Source organism: Dipodomys spectabilis, unplaced genomic scaffold (assembly GCF_019054845.1).
Source record: "Dipodomys spectabilis isolate Male_0828 unplaced genomic scaffold, ASM1905484v1 ptg000309l, whole genome shotgun sequence".
NCBI classification, from domain to species: domain Eukaryota; kingdom Metazoa; phylum Chordata; class Mammalia; order Rodentia; family Heteromyidae; genus Dipodomys; species Dipodomys spectabilis.
This window is the reverse complement of record NW_024870986.1, coordinates 895,553-908,277: the sequence shown is the minus strand read 5'-3', so window position 1 is coordinate 908,277 and position 12,725 is coordinate 895,553. Positions and strand designations below refer to the sequence as shown.

Below are 12,725 nucleotides of genomic sequence, written 5' to 3'. Positions count from 1 at the left end.
GTGCCCAGCCAGGCAGGGACTGCTGTGACTCTATTGGCCAACATATTCAAAAGCACATCTGCAGTGTAGAAATAAAAGGGCCACATAGAAAAAAGTAGGAACAGAAATGTACATCAGAGAAAGCCACATGCATACACAGAGACAATTCAACATACCATTGGACAGTCCGAACTGTCACTGGAAGCATAAGTATTAACATCACAACATCTCACCACAAGTGATTTATACTTCTACACTTAATTGTATAGACAAAAACCTAATTCCAGAAAAAAAAATCAAAACAGAAGACCAAACCAACACCTGGCAAATCAACCAAGAACATAGAGAATCAATTATTAACATCATAGTTTCCCAAGAGAAAACCTCCAAATGGACACAACCAATCAGAAAAAAAATACAAGAAAAATTATGTCAGGGTACTTCAATTCACACAGTAAATAACCAGGCATTAGAACAGACAATCAAGGACCTAGAAGATAGTTATCAAAATACATTTCAAATGCTGCTGAAAATGTGATTAATGAAAAGATAGAAAACCTCTACAAGGAAATTTGTGAACCAGATGAGACCAAACAAAGATTAGCAAAATAATTCATGGTGATAAGAAACAAAGATAAATAAATTCTGAGAAGTAAAGGGAGTCCAAGGAAAAAATGGATGCCTAGTTAAAAGATATGAGACAAGACACAGCTAAAAAAACAACCTTTGAAACCTCCCCACCCAAAGAAAAAATGTACAGAAATTCCATACAAGACCTAAAACTAATCTTTAATAAAGAGATAGAAGCCCTAAAAAAGGACCAATTAGAAGTCAGGGAAATCAAAAACAAAATAGAAAGTCTCCACATAAATGACATGGAAGATAATCTCAGGGTCAAAGACAAAATAGGTTTAACAGGAAAGAGGAAATTATAATTTAGAACAAATACAAGAAATAAGAAATGATATTGCCAGAAGTACAAGACTCATTTAGAAATAAAATTTTGGGTAGATAGGTATCAAGAATGAGAAGAGCAGGAAACTAAATGGATGGGAAACATATTACAGAAATATAGCAGAGAACATGCCGAACATCCAGAGAGATAGGCTCATTCAGAAAAGAGAAAACTTTAGTACACCAAACAGAGAAGTCTAGAACTGAATAATCAACCACTACATTATAATCCATTAGAAGATCATTAAAGATCAAGGAAAGGATTCTTAAAGCTGCTACAGAGAAAAGACTGATTATTTATAAAGGATATACAGTGTGATAAATTACAGGTATTTTAGCTGATATGGCAAAAAGGAGAGCCTGGCATGATATATGACAAACATTAAAGGTAAACAACTACCAATCGTTAATACGGCCCCAAGCCAAACTTCTTTGCATTTAAAGGAAATATAAAAATATTTCATTACAAAACAACTTAAAGCAATGTATCTCCACCAAATCAGCAGGATAGAAGTTAATCAAATATATCCTACATAGAGAAGATCAAGAAGAACAGCAACTGATTATGGAAAATGCTCCCTATCAGAGAACAAAGTAAGTAGATTAAGAGTAGATGAGGCACAGCTCCTAACAGCAAATGTATAACATAGCTGGACTTATCAGGCAATTCTCAGTCTTAACTCTACATCAGTGGACTTAAATTTCCAAATAGAAGACATAGATTAAATAGTGGTATCAAAAAACACGTCACATCCATCTAGCATCTAAAAGAGACATATTTTATTGACAAAAACAAACACATACTCAAACTGAAAGGCTGGAAGGAAAATTTTCAAGCAAATGGACACCATAAACAGGCTGCAGTAGAATTACTAACATAAGATAAAATAGAATTAAATTAAAATTAGTACAAAGAGACATTACATATTGATAAAGACAACCCTCAATTAGGAGGATATAACATGTCTAAATATCAATAGCTTGAATCCTGGAGCATTCCACATCATCAACAAATACTACTTAACCTAAAAACACATCTCAACACATCATTGTCATCCATGAATGACCCATTCAGGCAAAACTCAACCAAGAAACTACAGACTTAAATAACTACATTGACCACCTAGCCCTAACAGACATCTACGGAATATACATTCATCATCAGAATACACATTCTTCACAGCAGCTCATGGAAGATTATCCAAAATAGAACATATCCTATGTCACTCAGAAATTTTGTCCAAATTGAAAGAAAAATTACTTGAATTCCCATATCTTGTCAGACTGTAACAGAATAAACTTAGAATTAAACAGCTAAAGCAAAAAAAAAAAAAAAAAAAACATTGTAAAACCCATGAAGACTGAATAACACGTTGTTGAATGACCAGTGGGACACTGAAGGGATTAGAAAAATACTGAAAGTTTCTGGAATTTAACAAAAATGAACACATACAATACTAGTTTCTCTGGGACACAGGAAATGCAGTAGTTAGAGGAAAATTTATAGCTCTGAGTGCCTACTTCAAGCAATTGGGGAAATCTCAAATAAATATTTTAATGATGTACCTCAAACTCCTTGAAAACAGGAGCAAGCCCTAACCCAAAGCAGTAGACAGAAACAAATTTTAAAAAATCAGAAATAAATAAAGACAAAATAAAATATTGAAAGAATAAAAAAAACCAGAGTTGCTTTTTTAAATAAATTAACAGACTTGACACAACCATACCAAGTCTGAGTAAGAAGAGAACTTATATAGATAAGTAAATAAAAAGCCAGCAGATTGGGAGAAGATCTTTACTTGCTCTGCAACACACTATGGCCTCATATCTCAAATATATTTAGAGCCCCAAAAGTTAAATCCCCCAAATAAAAACATATCCGCAAAGAAATAACAACTCTTTTCATAAGTGGGCTAAAGATTTAAGGAGAGACTTCTCTGAAGAAGAAATATGCATGGCCAATAAACGCATGAAGAAATATGCAACATTTCTGGCCATAAAAGAAGTGTGAATCAAAGCAACATTGAGCTTCCACCTCACCCCAGTTAGAGTGACCATTATGAAGAAAACTAAAAATAACAGATGCTGGCCTGGTGGGGATGTGGCCAAAAAGGAACATTACTACAGTATTGGTGAAAATGTAAACTTGTTCAAATACTCTGTAAAGAAGTATGGAGGTTCCTCAATAGAGCTCCCTTATGAGCCAGCAATGAGGGATCAAGAAAATGTCATATATGTTCACAACAAAACTCTATGCTTCCATCAGAATGAATGACATTGCCCCATTTGTAAGGAAATGGAATCACTTCGAAAATATAATAAGTCAAACAAGCAAGACTCAAAGAATCATAGGCCACCGATTTTCACTCCTTTGGAAACAATAGAATATGTCTACAATATTCACAATAGCTCAAAAGCAATATGCATATCACCATATAAAATAATGCTTATCGAAATGAGTTCCAAGAAATGGATACAAGATGATTGTATAGTGAGCTGTTTTGGGTTATTTGTATTTAGTTTTTACCCTTTGGTTTATTCCTTGTACTCACTATTTTTTATTTCTGTACACTTTGTTTTATACATGTTTATCTGATTTGGAGAAAGGGAAGAAAAATCACAGAAATGGTGGCACAAAGATTAACCAAAGCAAAAGTGATATACACTAGACACTATGTTAGAAATTAACTTTACAACTTTGGGGGAGTGGGATGTCAGGGTTGGAGGAAGCAAGAAAAAATGGGGAAGGGTTAACACTTTAAAATTGTACTCATTACTTATGTAACTGTAATGACCCCCTGTATATCACTTTCATAATAAAAAAATAAGAGGACTCACTCAAATAGAGAAAATTAGAGACAAAATGAGACAACACAACAGAAATAAGCAAAATTGAGAATGTTATAAGAGAAGACTTTGAAAACCTTATGCCAATAATCTCGAGAATCCTGGAGAAATTGATGCTTTCCTATACTGAATCTGAAGCAAGAAGTAACACATAAGAAGTAATGAATATTAAATGTCAATAAAACACTTCCCATTCCAGAAAAAGCTAGGATTCAATGAATTTACCATGAAATTAAGGCCTGCAAAGAACTTACAATATACAGGTCTAATTCTTCAATGGAATGGTAAGGGAAAGGGAATTATCAAACACATTCTATGAAGATAGAATTACACACTTCCCCAAATCACATAGGGACTCACCAAAGAAAGAGAACTCTTTGATAAGCATTAAAACAGAACTTCTTAATAAAGTTCTCACCAGCCAATTTCAGTAACTAACAAAAAATACATATAGTATGATCAAATAGGGTTCATCCTAAGATACAATTTGATTCAATATTTTTGTCAATAACCATAGCACAAACAATCAGTAGAAGCAGGGGTGAGAAACACATGATCATCTATATGCATATAGAAATAGCTTTAAAAACCTCCAATACCCCTTTATGATTAAAAAAGTCTGAGAAGCTAGGGATGCATGGAACACTCCTCAATATAGTACAGAGTATGGTTATGATAGAGATAATTAGCCTTTACCTAACGGTGGAAGCATTAAGTCAAAATCACGAATGAGACAAGGATGTTCGCTCTCTACTACTCGTCAAAATGGTAGTGGACTTTCTAGCAAGAGCAATTGGAAAGAGAAAAAAAGGGGATACAAATAGGGAAGAAGTAAAACTATCCCTTTTTACAGATGAAATGATCCTGTATTTAGAAGTGCTTATAGCTTCCTCCCTCAAGTTAGTAAAGGTGATGCTAACCTTGAGTTATGTAGCACGGTATAAAACTCACAAGAATCAGTTTTTCTGTGTTACCAACAATGGGAAGAACCAACCTGAAATCCAAAATACAACCTCATATGTATTAGCCTCAAAATCAAATCAAATCTAATCTAAACTAAACTAAACAACAATAAAACTAGGAATTAATTAATTTAACTAAAAATGTGAAGGGACTCTACTGTGAAAACATTCAAATCTAAAACGGGAAATTGAAGGAGATTCAAGGATATGGAAAATCTTTCAATGTTCCTGGTTGGAGGAATTAAAGTGGCAAAAACTGCAATACTGCCCCAAACAATTGACCATGCGATACTCATCAAAATCCTAACAATATTCTTCAATGCAGTAAAGAAAGCAATCCAAATTTAATATGGAATTACAAAAGTACACATGAAACAGAAGACATAGAAATGAACTCATGGGCCGATAATCATCACACACACACACACACATGTACATGTGCACGCGCGCAAGCGCACACTGGAATTCTATTCACCCATCAGAAAGGATGACTTTTCACCAGTATTAAGGAAAATGAAAGGCTTGGGGAAATTATACTAAGAGAAAAGAGAAAGGAATGCAGACTGAGCAATATAGATTTCATGGATTCATTCATGGTAGCTAGAAGGTGCCCACAAATCTACAAGTAAACAAGACAGATTCTACCTCATCCTAATTAGAATGGCCATTATCAAGAAAACTAGCAATAGAAAATGCTGGCATGGATGTAACCAATTGAGAACTCTATTACACTGTTGGTGGGAAACTAAACTTGTTCAACCACTGTGGAATGCAATACGGAGTTTCCTGAAAAGACTAAACATTGATCTCCCTTTAGACCCAGTAATTACCCTCATTGGCAGTAATCCAATAAATAACAAACAAGCTCACATGAAAACTACCAGCATAACCATGTTCTGGGCCCAGGCCCAGAGATCAAGGACTGGAAAAAAAACCTTACAACTGCTGGTATTTGTTTCCGCAAATATGAACCTTTTGACATAGGATAGCAAATCATTCTATTTGCAGTAGCTAGAATAGGACTTAAATGTAGTGGTTGACAAAATGGCTTCTTTGTTGAATGTTAGTAAATGATGTAGGCAGTCCAAGAAAAGGGAGATTTTTGTTGTTGGCCGAGGGGCTTGGAGTATGGACTTGGACACTGTCCCTGAGCTCTTCAAGTCAAGGTGAGTGCTCCACCTCTTGAGCCACAGTGCCACTTCTGGTTTTCTGGTGGTTAAATGGAGGTAAGAGTCTCAGGAACTTTCCTGCCTAGGTTGGCTTTGAACCGCCGTCCTCAGATCTCAGCTTCCTGAGTAGGTAAGATTACAGCTGTGAGCCACTGGCACCAGGCTAAAAATGGGGGATTTTTAGAAAAGAAAATCGACCTCATCACCTGTGTCTAAACCTCAGATATCACTATTAGAACACTTCACCCTCTACTCATTTCATCAGACATTTGTAAATTTTCTCTTTTCCTTCATGTGGGAATACTGCGGTCAGTATTAACTCAGCTGTGGGACTGGATCAATTGTATGGTAATTGCTAGCACCTAAATCAAGAACTCTTAGATCAAAACAAATGAAGCTCTCATTTGGAATAATTATTTACTCTTGTTTTTAATTTAATTTTATTTTATTTGAGAACATACTGTACAGAGATACTCTTTTATTACAAATCTGTGCTTGATTACTTCCTAATGTGATGTTGGACCTCCTAACAGAGTGATGGCATTTTCTTTCTCTTCAGCCTTCTTCCACATGTCGTCAAATATTTAAGAATTCAAATATTTCCATTGATAATTCATTAAGCTGACCTCTAAGAAAATGTGCATTTCTGGAATTTGGTCTGCTGTCTTGTTCTTATATGTGTAGGCTTACTATGATTTATTTGTTCTGCAAGGAATTTTATTTTCCAATTTTTGTGTGACCAATTTTAGTCTCTCTGATCAGTCTTCCTGACCCTCTCTCTGGGGTCTCATTTCAATCTGCCTCATAAAAAATATATTAGTTATCATCTAAATAACTCTCAGCTTCTCTTTTTTTGCCTGATTTTAAGTAGGCTGTGATAGCAGACCTGACTGGCTGTACTAACTGGAATTTTTTTGTTTGTTTGATTGTTTGATTTGTGTGTATGTGTGTGTGTGTGTTTAGTTTTAGAGGTCTAGGATTACTATTCAAGGTATTAGCGTCTCTGGGCCCCAGTGATTCCCTGGCCTAGAGTCAATTGGTTTTTCCCTGGAAGATACAAAGAACTGGTGACTAAATTCCTGTTAAATTGTCTCAAAATGAGGCAATCTGGCATCTTTACAAAGCCATGAATAACTCTGTAGTAATACACTTACAGAAATGGTCTATCAAGATGGCTTTTCAAGGTTGACTGTGAAAAATGTTCATTTTCAAGTAACCACCATAAAGCAGATCACAAGCCTGGAAGCAGACTTTTGGAAGGGAGGTTCCACATCCTTCCTTCTCTTATGATAGATCAAACCATAATATTCTGCAGTTGTGGCCAGCCTGGAGCACATTTTCCCAAGGATATTCTGTAGTGTAAAAGAGGACCAGCTATCAAAATAAAGGTGAAAATACTTTTCTACTTCAGACTGATTTATCTTGCTTATATTTGTTGTTATTTCCATTACTTCTAACACATGGATAAATTATATTAGTATTAGACAACTGGCAAAGGATTAATGGCAAAGAATTACTTTCATAATACCAACATAATACACTTAACCCAGTTATGGAAAATTAAATTTAACTGTAGAAACAATATCAGGAATATAAAATAAGCCTCAATATGCATAATCTGGCCTACATACACCATCATCTAATCAGAAATTCAGTCTCTCTATAAATATTTATTTGGTACAAAATCATAAAAATTTAATTAATGAATATGACTTTTAAGTATCATCTGAAGTACTCCTCATGCATATAATTGTATATACTTGTATAGATGTCACCTAGACAGAAATATAACATTCATGTAGAAATCAAATTTCCACAACTTAAACTTGATGAGAGGGGTAATTCCCTCGTGTATTGTGTGGTGTGAATTTTATCACAGTTCTGAATCCTTCCACCTAAAACCGAGTCATGTGAAATAATTTATTATTTGATGTTAAGATGAGTGTTAAGTGTAGAATACACTTTGAATTATTACATTAATTCACAGAAATAAAACAATAATGATAAATTATTTGTTTAAATTCTAATGTTTCTCAGTTTTACAATTCATGAATTATATCATTGACAGAGAGTCCGGGACGAAGGAGCCAGACGCAGCAGGTGAGAGGATTCTACTCAACACCAGCAAGAACCGACAAGGAGCAGACATCTTCATACTGCAGTTTGCAGAGCAGAGACGACCCAGGATCCAAGACTCGGCGTGAGTAGAAGCCCAACATCCTCACTCCTTCTCCGGGAGCAGAGGAGGGAAGGCCACCCCTCCCCGCCCAGCACCGGTGATCTCCATCTTTGATACCGACAAAGCTCGGAGGAGCTGCTAGCTCCAACTCAGGCCTTGGAATAAAACGAGTCATATAACAGGTCACAAGAACTTAACGGCAAAGTGACCTGCCAGACTCAGCTCCATCCAGGGAAAAGTCACCCAGCTCAGGCACCAGCCATTGGAGTGGCTTTCCTCACTGGGTAACCAGAGCCAGAGGCTGCCCCTCCCTCTAGCAGCCTCCACAATCAATTGAAAAACAGAAACCCTGAGAATGGTTCCAGGGTGGGCTCTGTGAATTTTTCACAAAATAGCCCCAGGGAAAAGCTACTGTTTGTTGAAAGGCCTCAACTCTACCAGAACCTAGCCTCATCACCCCTCTTTTGTGATTCTTAAAGCAGATCACCCTCCCATTAAACTAACATGGGAGGGGGAATCTCAAAATCTTGGGTAAAGCAGAGCATTTTTCTGCCTGTTTGAACAAACTGACTCAAGAAACCAATCAAGCCACAGGACCTCAAGCTGACCAGAGACTCCAACAAGAGGCTGGGTACAGACAAAAGGGAGATACAAGATTCTTCCCACCACTCCCAAAAAAATAAAAAAAAAAAAATCAAAGAACTTTTTTTTTCTTCTTTTCTTTTTTCTTTTTTTTTTTTTTTTTTTGGTACCTTATATACATAAAAATTTTTTTTTCCTTTTCTAAAACTTTTATTAATCTTTAATTTTTGCCTTTTTTGAAAAAATAATTGTTTTCCAGTAACTTTTTTTTCCCTCTTATAATTTTTATTTTAGGAATACGTGAATGTACGTTTTCCTTTCTTTTCTTGTCTTCTCTCTCTTTTTCTTTCTTTCTTATCTTTTTGTTTTTTGTCTAGCTCTACTGAACTTCTGATCTTTTTTTTTTCTCCCTTTCTTATCCTTTTCACCTTTTCCTTTCTTTTGTTCCTCTGTATGTGACTTAACTCTTGCCCTGCACATCATCAGATGAACCCATAGTTAACTAGTAGACCCTATCCCCCATTGTGTACACACTTAATCCACAAATTTATTACTCAATCCAAAACCTCTGAGACTTAAATTCCTTAATAGCAGTATTACCTCTTTATATCTATATAATATTTTAAGCATTTTTTAAGTTTTTCACATCTCCTCTATCTCCCTCCTGTTTTCTCATTATATTCACATTCCTCACTAAATAGATGGTCTTTCAATCTCCATAACTATATTAATTTTTACGTTTCTAATTTTTTTTCTGGTCTCTTTTCATTTCCCTTTCCCTTTCTTCTTTTTCTCTCCCTCTCTACTTGCATCTTACCCAACCTATTTCCTGCATTGAGATTAGGACATAGTTAACTCTCCCTGTGCCTCCCCACACCAATCTATTCCTAATTTTTACCCACATCTCTCCCTAACCCTAAAAATTTCTGGTTTTCCAAATTCTTCTATGCGGTTCGAAGCCCATTAACATATAGTTGTTTGATGTTGAATAGATGTATCTGTTGAACTAGATTGTATTTGTAGACTATTGACTGTATAAATGCAAACGTTGGTTGATGGTTGCCTTAAGATAGTGTTCTAGCACAAAACTGGTGCTATTTTCATCTCAAATGGGCAGAGTAAGCCGGAAAAACACAAGAAAAATGGCAAATCCAGGTATCTCAATTCCCAATCTTGATAATCAGGGGTCAGATCAGATAATGAACAATCCAGAGGAGAGTTCCCAAATAGCTCTACAAACACTGGTGGCAAACATGATAAATGAGAAGTTTGACAATTTACAAAGGACTCTGTATGAGCGTGATAGGGAGAGAGAGGAGGCATCCCAAAAGTTTATACAGGAATATCATAAGCGTGAGGAAGCTACTCAAAAACTGTGGTTGCAATGTTGTGGTTAGGGTATCAAAGGCAACTGTGTTTTAAAGTATTATTCCATTATTTCTACCTCAGTGTTTGGTAGAGTTGGACCTAAAGCTTTACCATTTGTAGATTTACAGCCTAGAGGCAAGATGAAACACTGTGATTAAACCATTACCAATTTAAGGCCTAATATCAAGGAGAAACATATAGACTTCTCTTGTACCTATGAAAATATTTGGTGAAAGAAAGGCAGTAGTGTAAATTCCTGCCTGGTTGGATGGTAGCCTGGCCAGGACATTAGGTAATCATGCATATGAATTTATTTTCACCTTCTTGGCTTTAGCTACTTTTAAAATGTTAGATATAACAAACAATTATATTTTGATAAAATACCTTCTAGTCTAAACGATTCTGTCTTAACTGTTCATTTCTCTATAATCCCTCTTAACTAAGATTAGTTTTGTTCCAAAAAGGAAATCTATGCTGTCAGGGTAAGATATTCTGGTTGGTCTGTTGCTACATGGAAGAAGAGTGAAGGGTCAGGTAGACATTTGTGCCAGTAAGACCTCATTTAGGAAATTTTAAGCTGCAGAGGTTTAGAAGTAGCTCTTAAGCAAGGCTTATTTTGAATCCATTAGCTCCACAAAGCTAACTCAGTTGATAAATAAGTACTTGAAAAGCCATCACCTTTGGATCTAGCTATAAAGTATGATCAAATTTAATTGAAAAAGACTTAAAATAGTCATTGCAAAAAAAAATTGCAAATGTGAGCAATCGACCAAACAATATAAGTTTTCCAATATACACAGAATTTTAGAGAATTAAGATCAATAGCATTTTGGGAACAATAAGTTTTCCTGGTTACAAACAGTCAATCAAGGATATATGCCTTTATAAAGACTGCATCATTAACTATATAAATTTACAGGATATGACATGCTTCAGCAGCACGTTTACCCAAATTACAACAATACAGAGATTAACATGGCACTTGTACAAGGATGATATGAAAATTTGTGAAGTATGCCATATTTTTCATTCTTCAGATGCAAGAAATGAAAAACAGTTATTAAAAATGATTACAAAAATAAAAATGTAACAATACATGTAATTAATTGAACTAAAAGTTAGTTTGACATCAGTGTATTAAATCCTCACCTTAGAAAGGCCTTTACATAGCATAATCTTTACAAAACGTTTGAAATTAGATAACATCGTCATTTTATTCCAAAGAAATAACATACTATAAGGACCTAGGAAAAAAAGGAATGTTAAACTGTTTCTATATGGAATGCTATCTGAAATAACACATTTAAAAATGAACCTATATATTATAAAACAATGTAGAATTCAAACTATTATATCTAGGAGAGAATGAAATAGATTATGGATATTATACAAACAAAATACAGATTAGATTAAAATATACTTTTTTCAGACAAAAACCAGAAATATCTTTAGTTTCTGTACTACACATTTCAACAGATAAGTTAAAATGAATTCTGATTTAAAAAACACAAACTCTGCAGAAATCATTATAGATGTATACAAACAATCATGAATACATTTTGACATCAAAGTCAGGCAATTCACTTGAAGAATACCATGGAGTCCATGAATTTTTAAAGTAAGATATTGCTGCTGTTTGTATGGTGAAAATATTTTGTACGGACACAAGGATGGATTGGCATTTTTGAAATTTAAGAAACTTAACCAAACCATTATGACTTAGGAGAACAATTTTTACAGCTTTCCACAACTCCAAAAACGTAGTGATACATATTTATCCTTTTGGCAATATCAAATGCAGTTTCTTCAAAGTTCTTCAGACCTGGTTTGATAATTTGATAATATTCAATAGTAGGAGATCCAGCATATTTTTGCTATTTCTATTCCAAACAGCAAGATGCAAGGGGGTCAAGAGGACTTTAGTTTGGGCATTGCGATATGCATCATGATGAACTAAGAAAGAATCCAGTCTGGTATTATTCCACATATAAGCACTGTGTAGGGATGTCCAGCAATTCACAGTTATTGCATGAATATCTGCCTTGAGCCACCAACTCATGGATAATATCTAAGTGTCCACTGTAGGATTCCCGATGAAGAGAGGTATATTCATCATCATTCCTAGTATTCACATGAGTGGCCTTTTTGGAAAGTAGTCTCTGTACTGTAGTAAGCTGATTATTTTCAGCAGCCAATAGAATAATTTGCTTGAATACTTCTCCATTTTTTCTGCGAATGATATCATTCCTCACTTTTTCATCTTGTGCCTTGTCTTCATCAGAATTGCCTAAGCAGAGACATTGAGTACCAGTGGGAATCAGGTGCACATATATTCCCCAATAGTTCACGTTGGTTGAACTGCTCAGAAAAATCCAGTGAATATTCTACATCTGTTATTTCACCATGATTTTTTTTCTCTTTTTCCATTTTTACTATTCGAAATTATTCTAACTGGAGAGTAGAGAATTGATAGAGAGCAGAGGAAAGGTTTTCCTCCATGTAGAAAGGTACAGACTGAAAATGAGGACCAGTGGTGTCTTCATGTGCAGCTTATTCTAGGAACGAGAAAATATGAAATAAAGCCTTCTATGTAAATGATTTAGGGAATGGCAGAGCAAAAAGTGAAATGATGCAACCAAAAATATAAAAGCAAAATAAATTAGGATAATTATGGAGCAGTCATAT

The 12,725-nt window shown here is 35.0% G+C and overlaps 1 pseudogene; it reads left to right on the top strand.

Annotated features, from left to right (window-relative positions):
- The first annotated feature begins 10,967 nt into the window (after positions 1-10,967).
- On the top strand, positions 10,968-11,067 carry LOC122127736 (annotated as a pseudogene).
- Positions 11,068-12,725: the final 1,658 nt, after the last annotated feature.